At 37.3% G+C, this 14546-nt stretch overlaps 1 pseudogene; it reads right to left on the bottom strand.

Moving 5' to 3' along the window:
* Positions 1–5111: 5111 nt before the first annotated feature.
* On the bottom strand, positions 5112–14158 carry LOC127663666 (60S ribosomal protein L7-like; annotated as a pseudogene).
* Between the last annotated feature and the right edge of the window lie 388 nt (positions 14159–14546).

Here is a 14546-nt window from a genome sequence, read left to right as displayed (position 1 = left end):
CCTTTCAGGCTGCACTGCTCTAACTGAACCTGTGAGAACTAAACATGTCTTCTTTGCCCTTTTCTGATTAAAATCTATAGCACCATGCTAATGAATGAGTGAGAAAGGATTTGGATTTCTGTGCATCATGTGTTTTTACATGCAGTCGTGCCTTTGAGTAAGGTTCTCAATGTATGTGTCTACTATTCAGGAGTTTTACGTGGCTTCTAGAAGGATGGCAGCTCTACTTCCAGCAAGCATAACATTGATTAACCAGGGGAGTAAAAAGAGGAGACCCACTTCCAGTGTATTCCAACACTGAGATGAACAGGGAATCAGTTAGGAAAACATTTTAAAAATCTCCCCATATGCCATGGCTCAGGTGGAGGCTGAGCAAGTCTTTGTCTAGGTAAATGGTCAGGGTCAGCTTCCTCCACAGGGATGTAGATTTTCATAACACAAGCTTTGAAAAAAATCAAAGAATTAAAATTAAATGAAAATAATTTTAAAAATTAAAGTTAAAATCACTGCAGAAAATGCTTCAAGTGTAGAGAGAATGCAACCAGAGGCCCAGGTGACCCAGGCACTGCACAATTCCATGCTCTCGGCCTTAACACCATTACCTCTTACCTTCCGAGTTTCACATCTGCCTCTTTGTTATCATCCCAACTTACTGCTATTACTGTCTCTGGAAATAGAATTGCATACATCATGTAGGTCTCATATCCAAAAGAACATTTCTATAAAGGAATACTCTGCTCAAAATCAGGTAAGTGTTCCTTATTTTTCATGGCATAAAATTCATAGTTTTTGACCCAGCATGTCTGCTTCTAAAACCCCTCCTCTTTTGACAGCCCTACCCTACACAAGACATGTTCATTTCATGTAGGTCGGCCATTAGCCGAACAAGACGGCTGGAAACTTTCTTCACAGGCTCTTTATCTTCAATGACACCTTCAGCCTTTTGTTTTAAAGAATGTCTAGCCCATTCCTATAAGTATTTTATGAATGGGACAAACCCATTCATAAACATTCACTTTCTATTATAATTCTCTCTCTTTATATGTATGCATATCTGATATTCTTAACTCCACAGCTGGATTGTAAGCTTTGTAAGGACAACATGTGTCTGTTTTCATTTTAGTGTAAAAATTGGGATTATGTGTTGTTTACATAAAGTGTTGAATTAAAGAGTGAATTGATTGAATAGCATATTGATTGAATTGACAGTAAAATAGGCCACTCATTTTGTACATCTAAATAAGGAATTAAATACCTTTGACTAATGTACTTTTTTGATAGTTTGGGTGGCTAATGATTGGAAATAGTTGAGATGTAGTGAAACAGGCACTAACAGTTGGTTAGACAAGTAAATGCACTGTCAAACCTGAGTACTGAAGTTCAAACCCCAGGCCCCCTTATGGTTGGAGAAAACTGACTTTTGTCTGTTATCCTGATATTCTCTCTGCCTCTGTCTTAACTGTGTTTGTCTAAGTCTTTCTCTTTCTTAAAACACACACACACACACACACACACACACACACACACACAAATGAATAACAGGCACTTGCTACTTTTGTGTATTTCACATATTTGGCATTTACTGAGTCTGTAATGCAGAAATGAGTGGCTCATTATACTTTTGTCCTTTCTCTGTCTTATGCCTCCAAGCTATGTTTCCTTGTTTAAGTACCTGTAAATCTTACATAAGCTGAAAACATAAGGAGGAGGAGGATCAGGAGGAGGAGGATCAGGAGGAGGAGGAGCAGGAGGAGGACGAGGAAAAGAAGAAAAAGAAGAAGAAGGAGGAGGAGGAAGAGGAGGAGGAGGAGGAGGAGGAGGAGGAGGTCTGGTTATTTTGTTGTGAATTTTCTCAAATATATTGCTTCACTGGAAGCACACTGAGCTCTGAGAACTGTTGTAATTTCAAAGTATCACTTAGCCAAGCATTATGACCCACCTCTCTCTAGTATACAAAACCACATTTCATTATCTTTTTTTAATTTGGTTGAAGAATGGATACTTCTATAATCATCATTGATAAATCATCCACTTAGAAGTACCCTATGTTCTCTTCATGATTTACGCAGATGCTCTCTCCTTAGCTACTGAACAGTTAATTACATGCAAGGCAAGGCCCTTGTGGTTCTTTTGTGTTTTCATTTGTGTTCCTTTTCTAAGCATCAGATTTGGTGCAGCACCATCTTCCAGGGAGCACGCCATCCTTTGCTTGTGGAGGAACAGGGTGTGAGTGTCTGAGAAATAATGGTATCCCACCTTTAAAAATCCTCTGCTTGTCTTTAAAGGTGACTCAGACAGTGTAATATCACAGGATGCTGAGCTAATATCCAAGACAAACACTTTTCAAGTCAGAGATGAGCTGGAACCCTACTGTTCGCATTATAAATTCATCCCATGGGCCTCAGGGATAGGAAAACAATTGTTCCTTAGTTTAGCTTTACCTCCTCCCTAAGGCTTTCTGACTTTTTAGCATATGTAAATAAATATGTTATCATTAAATTTCAGAGTAACAGAATGGAAAATGGAAACTGAAACACATATTGGGATACACAGCTATTCATTGTGAGTCTTTGGTATGTAGAAGCAAGCAAGCACACAAACAAAAGGCCTTTCTTGGTTATGAGTTGTGATGATCTGCCTGCAAGTTCACAGTAATAGACTTGACATATTCAGAAGTATCCACTATTAAAGAAAAAACTGCACACACACACACAAACACACACACATACACACAAATACATATACACATACCCACAAACACATATACACACATACACACAAATACACACATACCCACAAACACATACACACACACAAGCACAAATTTATCTTAAAGCAATGGCAGATGTGACTAGGTTGTAAAGCTCCACAATCTACAGTGACAAGCTGAAGACCAACAAGAGGGAACACGTTAACCTGTTTCTGTAAGCTGTCTGGTTCAAGCCAACTCAAACTGATTCTTTAACTTAAGTTCTAAAGCTGACTTATTATACCCCAGCTCAAGTAGTCAGGCAAAAAGCGATCGTCTTCACTCCCAGACTTTTTGCTATGTCACGTCTTCAGCAGATTAGTTACAGCCCACCAGCCTTAGGATATGGAACCAGCTTATTCTTCCTATAGATGCCAATGGAATATCATCTGGAAGCATTATCACAGATAGACCCAATCTGTTTGATCAATTGTCTAGATAACTCGTGTTCCAAGCTATAAGATAAAATTTATTATTTCAACAGGAATGGCTTCTTACCATGACTAGCTTCTGAATATTTATATACAGATTTATATATGTAATTTATCAATCTAACTGCTCATGTCTCTGTATATATTTGTCCCAACACAATGAAGAGCTCTCAGCATTTATGTAGTACTTAGGAAACACCTGCCGCTCTATTCACATATATAACCTCATTTTTTTCAAGACAATCATTCAAGGTATCAATTACTAACTTCTAAGTTGTAGGAAACTAATACAGATACAATCCAAAGCCATAAAACTTAAGAATTCCCTATCCTATATTAGAATATAGATCAGGTCAGTCCTAGTAAGATGCAACAGCATATAAAGGTGTTTTCTGTCAAGTCTGACAACCTGAGTTCAATTCCTGGAGCTCACATGGATAAAATAGAAAACCAACTACCACAAGATGTCAGCTGACCTCTGTATCAGCACAGAGACTCACACATATGTGAACACACACATTCACACATAAATTATAAATAAATAAGTATTATAAATTAGAATACAGAAAACCACAGCTTATCAAAATGCAGAGAAAAAAGGAGACTATGTGTTGCTCCTCACCAACTGATATATCTGCAACATGACTCCTGCACCCAAGTCTCAGAAATCCTGGAAGAAGGGGCACAAAGTCCACAACAACCACTGACACAGGAAGATTACATTGGATTTTGTCTCCTAGAGATTTCAGAGAAGCTACACCCATGAAATATGATCAAGACCTAAATAAGTCCTGAAAAAAGACAACACACATACACATGACAACAAGGAAGGGAGAAGCTCGCATGCTTCAACCCTAGATGAAGAACTGCAGGCAACTAAGACATTTAGACAGCAAGAGAAATAGGTTATTTTTAGAAAAGTGCTCCTAGATTGGTTATATATACCCCATAGTCAGTTCTGAAATCATATAAAGTGTGTGTGTGTGTGTGTGTGTGTGTGTGTGTGTATGAGAGAGAGAGAGAGAGAGAGAGAGAGAGAGAGAGAGAGAGAGAAGGAGAGAGAGAGGGAGAGTGACAGAGGCAGACAGAGACAGAGAGAGACAGAGTCAGAGACAACAAAAAGGTCATGAATTTCAGAGGGAAAAAAGAAGATATGGAAGAGACTGGGAGGAAGAAATGGAATGGGTAAAATGATGTAATTGTGCTTTAATTTTAAAGTAGTTTAAAAGCTTAGAATAAAAATCTATTTGATACCAAAATTTCACATTCTGTGTTCTATTGCATACAACATACTAATAAATCATGACACCCAAATCCTACATTGTATGCAGGATTTGAATATTTGAATGCAATAATTCTATTTTAAGGGAAGTCCATTTGCAATAATGTTATTTTAAACAAAAAAATCATTTAGAAAAAGAAAGAATTAGCTATGAAAAGTAAAGAAAAAGTAATAAGACAATGTCTGTGAGGACAGTGCAATGGGTAAACTCATGTGTGCTTTGTTCTGATACAAACAAATATTCTTTAATCCAGAGTTCAACTTTCAATTTTCTATAGAAATTCTAAATCATATGTAACTATAGCTTCTATGGAAATAATCTTTGAAAACCTCTTCTATGGGGCCAAAGAGATGGCACTATGGTTAGGAGAACTTGTGTTCTTCCAGAGGACTAGAGTTCAATTCCCAGCTCCCATGTCAGGGAGCTCACAGTCATCTGTAACTTCTGGTGGGAATTCTATGCAGTCCTCTGATCTCCAGGAGCCACATGGGTATTCACATAGTCACACACAGATACATATACCTAAATTTAAATTTAACATTCTGAAGGTATTTTATGATACAGTTTTTGAGGTTTTTTTTTTTTAATTTGCCAAGCTGTGATTGTTTATTAACTGATCAGATCACAAAAACACCATGGGGTAACACCTTAGTTCATTCATCTAATAAGCCAGTTTTTCTGGTCTTCCCTATTGCCTGAACTCCCACTTCAACAAAATCTTTTTCTTCATGCCACCTTGTGGGGAAGATAATTTGAAGGGCCACAGGAAGTTATTGGCTTCCTTGAAGCATTTTCCAACTGTACAGATCTCATGAATTACATCCTTCATTCAGATGATGCTGAAATTTACCAAGAGATCAAACAATCAAGGAACAATCCATCAAGGCAATTTGCTTCTTACTGCTTTTGCCATATCCTTGCTTGTAGATGAGCCCAGTTACTGACTTTAGGTTAGGGTAGCCACACACGCAGATCCCCAATCCTCAGCATGTTAGTTGAAGCCCTGTTGAGCTTAACAAAGGTGCGAGTGAAGATATGTCGAAGACAAAAGAGTTGCAATACCTTGTTCACCTTCAGCTTTACTCCATTGGTACCTCAGATTATGAGAACAAATGCCAATTTTGGTTCTGCAGGCACATAGATGTTCCATCTTTTCTTGCCCTCCTAGTCATCTGAATCTCATGCTGTTCTCCTTGTGATGGTGCTTTGCCTTCTCATAGATGCACTTCCTCCTTGCCTTTTGCAAACTGCTGTGCTTGCAAACTTCTTCCACAGGTGTTTTACCTTTAACTCTGCAAAATTCCTTCCCTTTTTCTAAAGGGTTTCTGGCACAGCAGAAACTTCTTCTTTTCTTCTCTGGCACAGCCTCCATGGCTCCAGCCGGAAAAAAAAAAAAGAGTTTTTTGTTTGTGTTTTTTTGTTTGTGTGTTTGTTTGTTTTGTTTTGTTGTGTTTTGTTTTTTAATGTGGATGTAGATATCTATGTTGCAGAATTAGTGACATTTTACTGCTTTGGAAAGAATGTCAATTACTAAGCATAAATGAGTTTTGTTGTCATTGGATTCTCATCCCAAGCTTCTATTGAAGAACCAAGGAGAAAAATCTACAACAGAATATGTTTGTTATGTAATTGTGCCAGATATAATTGTATTTATCTACCTGTCCCAAGATTATTTGTGGCTATTTAGTTTATATGTAACTATTATCTAACATAGATCATCTCAATATTCTTGATAAGACATAAAAACCAATAGAGACATTGACTTTTAGCAATAACACGGCAACTGGTACTAGCCTCATCTTCCCAAGTATATGATTAAATAAAATTTCTGAAGTATATTGTTTTCAAATGTAAGACAAAAGGCAATGTATAACTATAATTTCATGAGAAGGTAAGTAGAGAACATTAACTCCAAAATTGTTCAATAGCTTTGCCATAACATTCTCCAGAACATAGCATGAGGCAAATACAAACTCAGCAAGATGGTCCTGTGAAGAAAACAGTAAATCAAAATTTAAGGTTTAATGAGTGTAATTTGCAGCTCATTAATCAGAACCAAATAAACATTGTATTACAACCTTACTTCAAGTTTTTGATAAATGATACTCAAATCATGTGTATCTAAAGATAAGACCCTGTAGAACAGATAAGAGTGATGTGGGTTAACTTCCAGTGGAAGAGTTGTGGCAAATCAATGCCTGGATGTCACACAGGGCTAAAAATATTTGTATGTCATCACCAGAGTAGATGGAAATTGTTATATAGATAAAACAGACATTATAGACTCCAACAAAAGAAGGTTTGGGTAGAGGATTATTTATTTGGTCTTCTAGGTAAGACTCTATTAAATTCAGCTTACTAAAACTTAAAATAAATAACTCTTAATAGCATGTTGATTTACAAGTGCAGTAGCTTGAATGAAATTGGCCCAATGAGTTCCTATGTTTGAATGCTTGGTCTAGTTTGTGGAACGGTGTAGGAAGGATTAGGAGGTGTGGCCTTGTTGGAAGAGGAGTGTCACTGGAAGGGGATTGGATTTTGAAGTTTCACAAGCCCACACTATTTCTTGTTAGGTCTCTCTGCTTCCTGCTTTATGGATCAAGATGTAAAATCTCAGCTATTGCTCTAGCACCATGCTAGCCCACTTGCTTCTACCCTTTCTACCATGATGGTCATGAACTCTAACCCACTGAAACTATAAGATCTCAATAATATCTTTTTGTTAGTTTTTTTGGTACCTTAACATAAAATAGAAAAAATATCTAAGACAACAAGCAAACAAATTTTCTGATGGAATGAAACTTGAAGTGAAAAATAACTCAATAATGCTCAACAATCAAGATATTTTATGCTCAACAAAATGTTCAATAATCGAGAAACTATAATACCCAATAAACTATCCAAGCTTATTAAATATATAAAGAAGAAAGAAGATGTCATCCGTGATAAAAGGGATAGATAATGATCTTGTTATACTGGAATTATCAGATGAAAGCCTCAAAAAATGATTAAAATTATCAAGAATTCAAAGAAAACAGTATGGGAGGAAGTGGAATATCTCAGCCAAGCCACAGTGACGACACATGAAGATCAAAATAAAATTAAATTATTAAAAATAAAATATCTGAGAAAAAGATTATGTATGACTTATTGAGCATAAAAGTCAAGAGAAACTACAAAAAGAATAGTTAACTTGAGGAAAGACTTGATCTCTTTCAGGAACCACATGAAAAAAGAAATATTTCTAAAACTTTTTTAGATGTTACTATAAACATGAAAAAAATCCAGTAAAAAATTATAACATAAGAAAATTATGATTCCATACACCTCCTAAATATGTGTAAAATGTAGTAACTGTTTACTATCAGATTGAATCTAGGAAATTTTGTGTACTAATTTAAAAACATTATTATGAATTAATCGTAACAAAATTGTAAAAATTATAACAAAAAAGTAATGAATTGTAACAAAATAAGCTTGCTATTAGGACAAACTGAAAGTTGGATTCATATTTTTAAATCCTTCCAATGTTATATATTGCATTAATAAAAATAAGAGAAAAACAACCCAGCCATCTCAGCAAATGCAGGAAAATTCTTGAAAATGTTTGCATTCATTCACAATCATAAAAACAGGAATAATAATAAAAAGGAACAGCAATGAAATAAGGGGAAGGCCTATCAGTTAAGTGCAGTAGTGCTTACTGGTAATCCTAGCACCTGAAGACTTGAAGGGGGGTGGGGAATCACAAATTCAGTGCCCAGCTGGGGCATAGTTAGGCTCTGCCTTAGGGAAGAAAATAAAAATAATCTCTTTAATATAAATAACAAAAACAAAGACAGACTATAACTTCTGTTTACCATTTTGCTTTTATCAGAATATGTAGTCAGAGAATGTTCAATAAAATAGAAATAGAATTAAAAAGTGAACAGATATAAAAGACAAAATATCTTATATTTAAAGACAATGAATAGCTGAGTGGTGGTGGCGCATGCCTGTAATCCCAGCATTCTGGGAGGCAGAGGCAGGCAGATTTCTGAGTTCGAGGTCAGCCTGGTTTACTGAGTGAGTTCCAGGATAGCCAGGGCTATACAGAGAAACCCTGTCTGGAAAAAAAAAAAAAAAAACAAAAAACAAATCCAAAAAACCAAAATAAATAAATAAATAAATAAATAAATAAATAAATAAATAAATAAATAAAATGAATAATGTTCACAGAAAATACCAAGGATGCCACAAAAGAGCACAGCTATAACTAACAGGTAAATTCTGTATAATTGAAGTGCATGTTGATGAGACTTCTGGGTATGGCTTCTGATGTTAGCATAGCTACCCAAACATGAGCTAAACAAGGAAGTCACCAATGTATATGCCCAACGGGATGCAGAAAAGATTACCAGACTTCAGCCCTATACAAATAATAAAAACTATAGTCAACTAAGGAAACCTGAGAGCGGGGGAGCTAGTAAGTACTCTTTAGAGAAGAGTACAGCAATTGGCTATCCAATGCCAAATGGTTAGTTCCCAAAGCATACTACAAGTAACACTGTATGGATTCAAGAGGCTATATTTAAGAAAATGTATGTCTATAAAAATACATATATTCATGTACTAACAACCACTGGAAAAAGAGGCCATGAATTTGAAGGAGAATGCAGAGGGTTTATGGGAGGGTTTGAAAGGAGAAAATGGAAAATGGTATTCTCAAACAACAGAAATGAAGAACAATAAGAAATTGAAATGCACAACTTTAATAAACATATCTGTATCTCAACTGTAGATCAGAGCTCATCCACCAATTCTCACAAATATTCCTGTGTAGATACCTGGTTCAGACTGGTCTAGCAGTACCTTACAAAGCTAAAATATTTCCTCTATTGAGCTCTAGACGCTGATGCAAAGGATTCATTGAGGTAAGTGGATGAGGACACAGTCCAGGGGCTAGAAGGATAGTGATCAGTTAGTAAAGTGCTTCTTCCCTAGACATGGAGATTTGCATTCGAACACCCAGAATCTGTTCACAAAAAACAGATATAGCACTATAATCCCAGAGCTAGAGAGGATCCCAGAGTCTCAGGGCCTACCTAGGCTAGCTAATCAGTAAGCCAGTAAGCTCTAGGACTGTGAGAATCCCTAGCTTTAAAATGAAAAAAAAAAGTGAAGAAAAATTGATGAAGATACTCAATATCAACCTATGACTTACACACACACACACACACACACCCATACACCTTTGTAAATTCATACAAGTATATCACATAAATACAAATTCTTTTATTCAGTAAAGTATATAAAAGTCATAGGGAAAGAAAAATCTATCTAAATGTAGAATTAGAAGGGGGGTTAGAATATGCTATATGCTATTACCTCAATAGAAAATTACGGAACAAGTAAAAGAAATTACTGATAGATGGAACTTCACTGCATTCCTTAAAGCAGGATTTGCATGAAAATAAGCTAAAATATGCAGTTGCATTCACATTACAAGAACAATTAGAGTATTTAAAATAAACACATGACAATGACTCAGAATATTTAGTTGTATTTGATGGTGGAAAGAGTGTGAGAGTGAAGGAATCGTTTAAAAATATACTTATTCTGTCTTTGATGTATGCATGTACAGGCAATGTCACATTTAGGAAGCTACTTTCTCTAAGTCTGTGTACTTTTGTCTACATCATGCATGCATCAATTGCATGCATCAATTAAATACTGTGATCCTAGAAATAATTAATAGAGAACATGATGCCCAGAACATGTTAGGTGCTCCGTAAATATGTGCTGAGAATCACACATAATGATTTTTCCTTGCAAAGTACTACAGCCAATATTGAGGAAACAACCCAACAGGAATGTCAGCGGTATCATGTTTTTGTTCATAATGGATGGGAAAATTATTTTTTCAATATTGATTTCTATTCTGAGTGAAACTAAAACAGGCCGATTTGTCCAATTTTCAGAGAGATTTAGGTAGTGTTGAAGGAGCTCACTGTTAGATGGAAAATGCAAGTGAACACATCTCCTAGGGTGACCTCTACCTTTATCAAATCCAAGGTAGGGCCTGTGGCTATTTCTCAATATCTGTTTGACAGGATTCATCTACAACAGTGATACTTAGCAGAAATTCATTAACCTGTGGACCTTCCCCTTTGGGGTAAGATCTTCTCAGTCTGCAGAAAGCATGCTCATGTCTTGAAGAACAACATACGCACTTCCTCCTTGAAGTCTTTTCCTGCTTTGCAGTCTGCTATTATCTCTATATTGTCCAGATCTTACGATAGTTTCCCACTGCTTCTATAATAAAGCCATCACTGTCCATTTAACATTACAGCAATTTGGGTGCCTGCTTTATCCCCTATTGTATTGTAGACTGTTATAGAGAAGAAAGCTTCTTTTTTATTTTGTGTTTCCACACAAATCACCACCCTATGGTTTTCTGTTCATGCATTTGCCAAGTAAATGCATGAATAATTTTAAAAAGGACAGTTAACATGGATGATAAGAGAGAGAAAAAAAGCACAATTAGAAGTCAAAGGATATGATTTTTACGTATTGGTTTTTGATAATGTCCAATTCATTGTCCAATTCTATTTTAGCTGCACCATTTGACTTAGACAGAGGCCTTGTTGAATAGTAAGAGCACAGACAGAAATGAAGGGGCAACTCTACAGGAAACCAGTGAGGGAAGGATCTTAGGAACATGGCAGCAAATTGAAGAAGGTGACAAATAATAAATTAAAGTTGAGATACAATGCGGGAGAAGCCAGGGTTGTAGTAGCAGCTAATCCGCTTAACAATCAGGAAGTATCTGTCACCCTTTTTCTACAACTGAAGAAATTGAGACAATCTTTTATTTCCCCAAGGCCAATATAAGATGTGGATTGGAAATAGAACCCAAGTAGAAGTTTTTGAGGTCAGAGTCTGTATCTTCAGTTAGAACAACCCAGGTCATAAGAAATGAGCAGACTGTATGTGAGAGTACTCACTGTGGACTGAGCAGTTTTAATCAGCCAGTGTTTCTCACAGTCTCACTCAAACTGAATTGCCAAAAAAGAATTTACCAGGGATACATCAAGATTTTTCCTAGTATCCAGTCAAATTCTGATTATTCAAACCTTCAACATGCCCAAACATCCTAATCCTTCCCAAATAGGTCCACTAATTAGAAACCAAGTTTTCAAATATAGGCACCTGATGGGGGTCATTCTTATTCAATCCAACATACTAAGTATTAGCATATGAAATATATTTCATTATGATGTATTTATATTCAAGTGTAATTATACATTTCTCTCACTTGCCTGTTATAATTCCTTCACCTGGCCATCTTCTTCCCATGTTTGCCCCTTTCTCTCCCCAGATAGTCACCATTCTGCTTCTTGTCAGAATGGACACAGTCACATGAACGCACATGCATGCATGTATGCATACGCACACACATTTCTATATTCTGATTGTAAGGAGAAACATGCAATCTTCCTTTCTCTTTCCCATTCCTTGCTCTATGAATTCCTTTAGTCCTTTCCTCCCTCTCATAGATTTGAGTGACTTTTAACTTGCATTAAATTATTTCCTTAGTATATGAGGTGGAATTGAGCTCATCTGTACCAATCCTACTTTTTGCAAGTGGTGTGAAGCCATTGGTTAGCCAGAAGCCCAGAGGCTAATTCCACTGTAGAGGCTGTAAGAGCAAGCACTATACCTAGAGGCAGATCCAAGAGAAGGCTCTTAGAGTGCTCCCTGTGTCTCACTCACTTCACTTGTTTTGTCTGGGGAAAAGGAGACAATGAAAGGGGAAAGAGAGAATGAAAAATGGTACCGCCTTTGCCATGTGCTATTTAACACGGCTTCTCATCCAACTGACATACAGGATTTCCTCCTTTTATTTTAAAAATACAAAAATGAGCTAGAAAAGCCCCAGGGAGAGCTAAAGTTTCATCTTCCTGTTCTCAATGTCAGCAGCACATGGTGGGGGGGGGGGGGAGAACCTAACCAGCTGACTATGACTTCCTCTCTGATAACAGGAACTCCAGCTTTGTTGAATTAATTTATTGAAACATAGAGTCACTAGCTATCATCTTACTTCAAGCCCAAAATGGCTTTCACCAGAAAGCTATAATATAAGCATATTCACTGAATTCCAGTTTCCTGGAGAAACTGAAGTTTCCCTCTGGTTGCTCTGTTACTAAAGGGTCTGTTGAAAGGACTTTCGGCAGCAAGATGAAAGGGCTTAAAAGAGAGGAGTATAGGGGGTTAGGTGAGTGTGGCTAGGCGGAGTGGGGGAAGGTGTCCAGGTGGGCCCTTGACTGGGCACCTCTGCCCCTGAGGGACCACACACAGAGACATGGTATAGAATAGAGTTTATTCAGAATAGGGGATGGGAGTTAGTGGTAGAGAGAGAGGGGTAGAGAGAGAGAGAGAGAGAGAGAGAGAGAGAGAGAGAGAGAATAGAGAGTGGAGGCCGGCCATGACCACGTGGGGGGGGCAGAGAGGTAAGAGAGTGTGGGAGAGTGGAGAGCAAAGAGAGAGAGGAGAAGCAAGTAGACCCTCTTATAGTGGGCCAGATCTCTGGGGCGGGGCACACCTGGCTATTGCCAGGTAGGTGTGGGGTGGAGCTTAGACAAAACCCCAACATCTGTAACTTTTGTGAAACAATATAATCATTGTTTACTACTTAAATAATGCTATCTGCAGTTTTTGTCCAGTTGCCTCTTTCCCTTTTACTCTGCAAGGCAGCCATAGCCATTTTCTCCGTGTTGGGTGAGACTAAAGTAAATAACAACTCAGCACTTACTGAGGGAGGCAGAGGAAATCAGGATTCCAAGGCCAACCTTAGCTAAATAGGGAATTTGAATTTATCTTGAGCTTCAGGGGACCATGTCACAAACAAACAAGCAAAATGAACAGCAACAACAAAAACCCTCAAGAACTGGCTTCTTGAAACTAGAGGCAAAAGTATCATATAGTCAAGTAAATCCTGTCCAATGTGGGAGGAGTCTATATTTAGGTGGGTGGTTTACTGGCATTGGCAGAATCCTTGAAGATGATGCTGAGCAGATGATGTGATCCCTGAGGGAGTTTTAGTCCTCACCTATCAGTCAGACCATTTATCTCTTCAGTAACCGCCTGAGCAAAGGCATGAGTGAGATCATGTTTATGCAACATCCCAGTGTTTACTTTGGTTAACATTTTAGGCCTCCATAGTTTTCATAGTTTTCAGTGGAGGCAGAGAGTGAAAAGGGAAGGGCATCATTCCTAAGAGTCTAGATAAGAGTTAGATATCACAATGGTTCTCAGCCAGAGTGTAGCAACTCCTTTGGGCAAAAAGCAAGGCAGCCATGTAGGACTTTCGTAGAGGCAAGCTAATTTCAGCAGCTCTTCCAAAACCATAAAATAAAACGCTAAGAACCCATTAGAATATTTAGGATTTAGAAAAACCCAACCAAAATGTTAAGATCTACTACATTCTTTGTTTGCTGAAGTTTGTTACAGCTTTGGGGTTTTTGACAACAGGTTCCTGCGGTTTTGCCTTCGGGGATGTTAAGTTTCACTGGGAAATAGGCAGCCTAAATGGTCATAAGTCAGTAGAACAATCTCTTCTGACCTGCTTGTGGACTACGCAAGAAAGGACTTACCTGTCTTCTGAGAGTCTGTTTGAAGTAAATGCTCTTACTGTCTGCAGAACTTTCCCTCATGATAGTTCCAGATTTCATTTAGGAAAAGTGTTTGCTCATTCATGCATGGGAAGAGAAAAACTAGTTTCCAAGGCATAGTGATATACATGCAAAAAAGTAAAAAAGTAAAAAAAAAAAAAAGAAAAAAAAAGAGCCCAGTAATGTTACAAGAGGGCTAATATCCAATATATATAAAGAACTCAAGAAGTTAGACTCCAGAAAACCGAACAACCCTATTAAAAAATGGGGGTACAGAGTTAAACAAAGAATTCTCACCTGAAGAACTTCGGATGGCGGAGAAGCATCTTAAAAAATGCTCAACTTCATTAGTCATTAGGGAAATGCAAATCAAAACAACCCTAAGATTTCATCTTACACCAGTCAGAATGGCTAAGATTAAAAATTCAGG

This window comes from Apodemus sylvaticus, chromosome 13 (genome assembly GCF_947179515.1).
Source record: "Apodemus sylvaticus chromosome 13, mApoSyl1.1, whole genome shotgun sequence".
NCBI lineage: Eukaryota > Metazoa > Chordata > Mammalia > Rodentia > Muridae > Apodemus > Apodemus sylvaticus.
The sequence above is the reverse complement of the archived record's forward strand: the minus strand, read 5'-3'. Positions and strand labels throughout refer to the sequence as shown.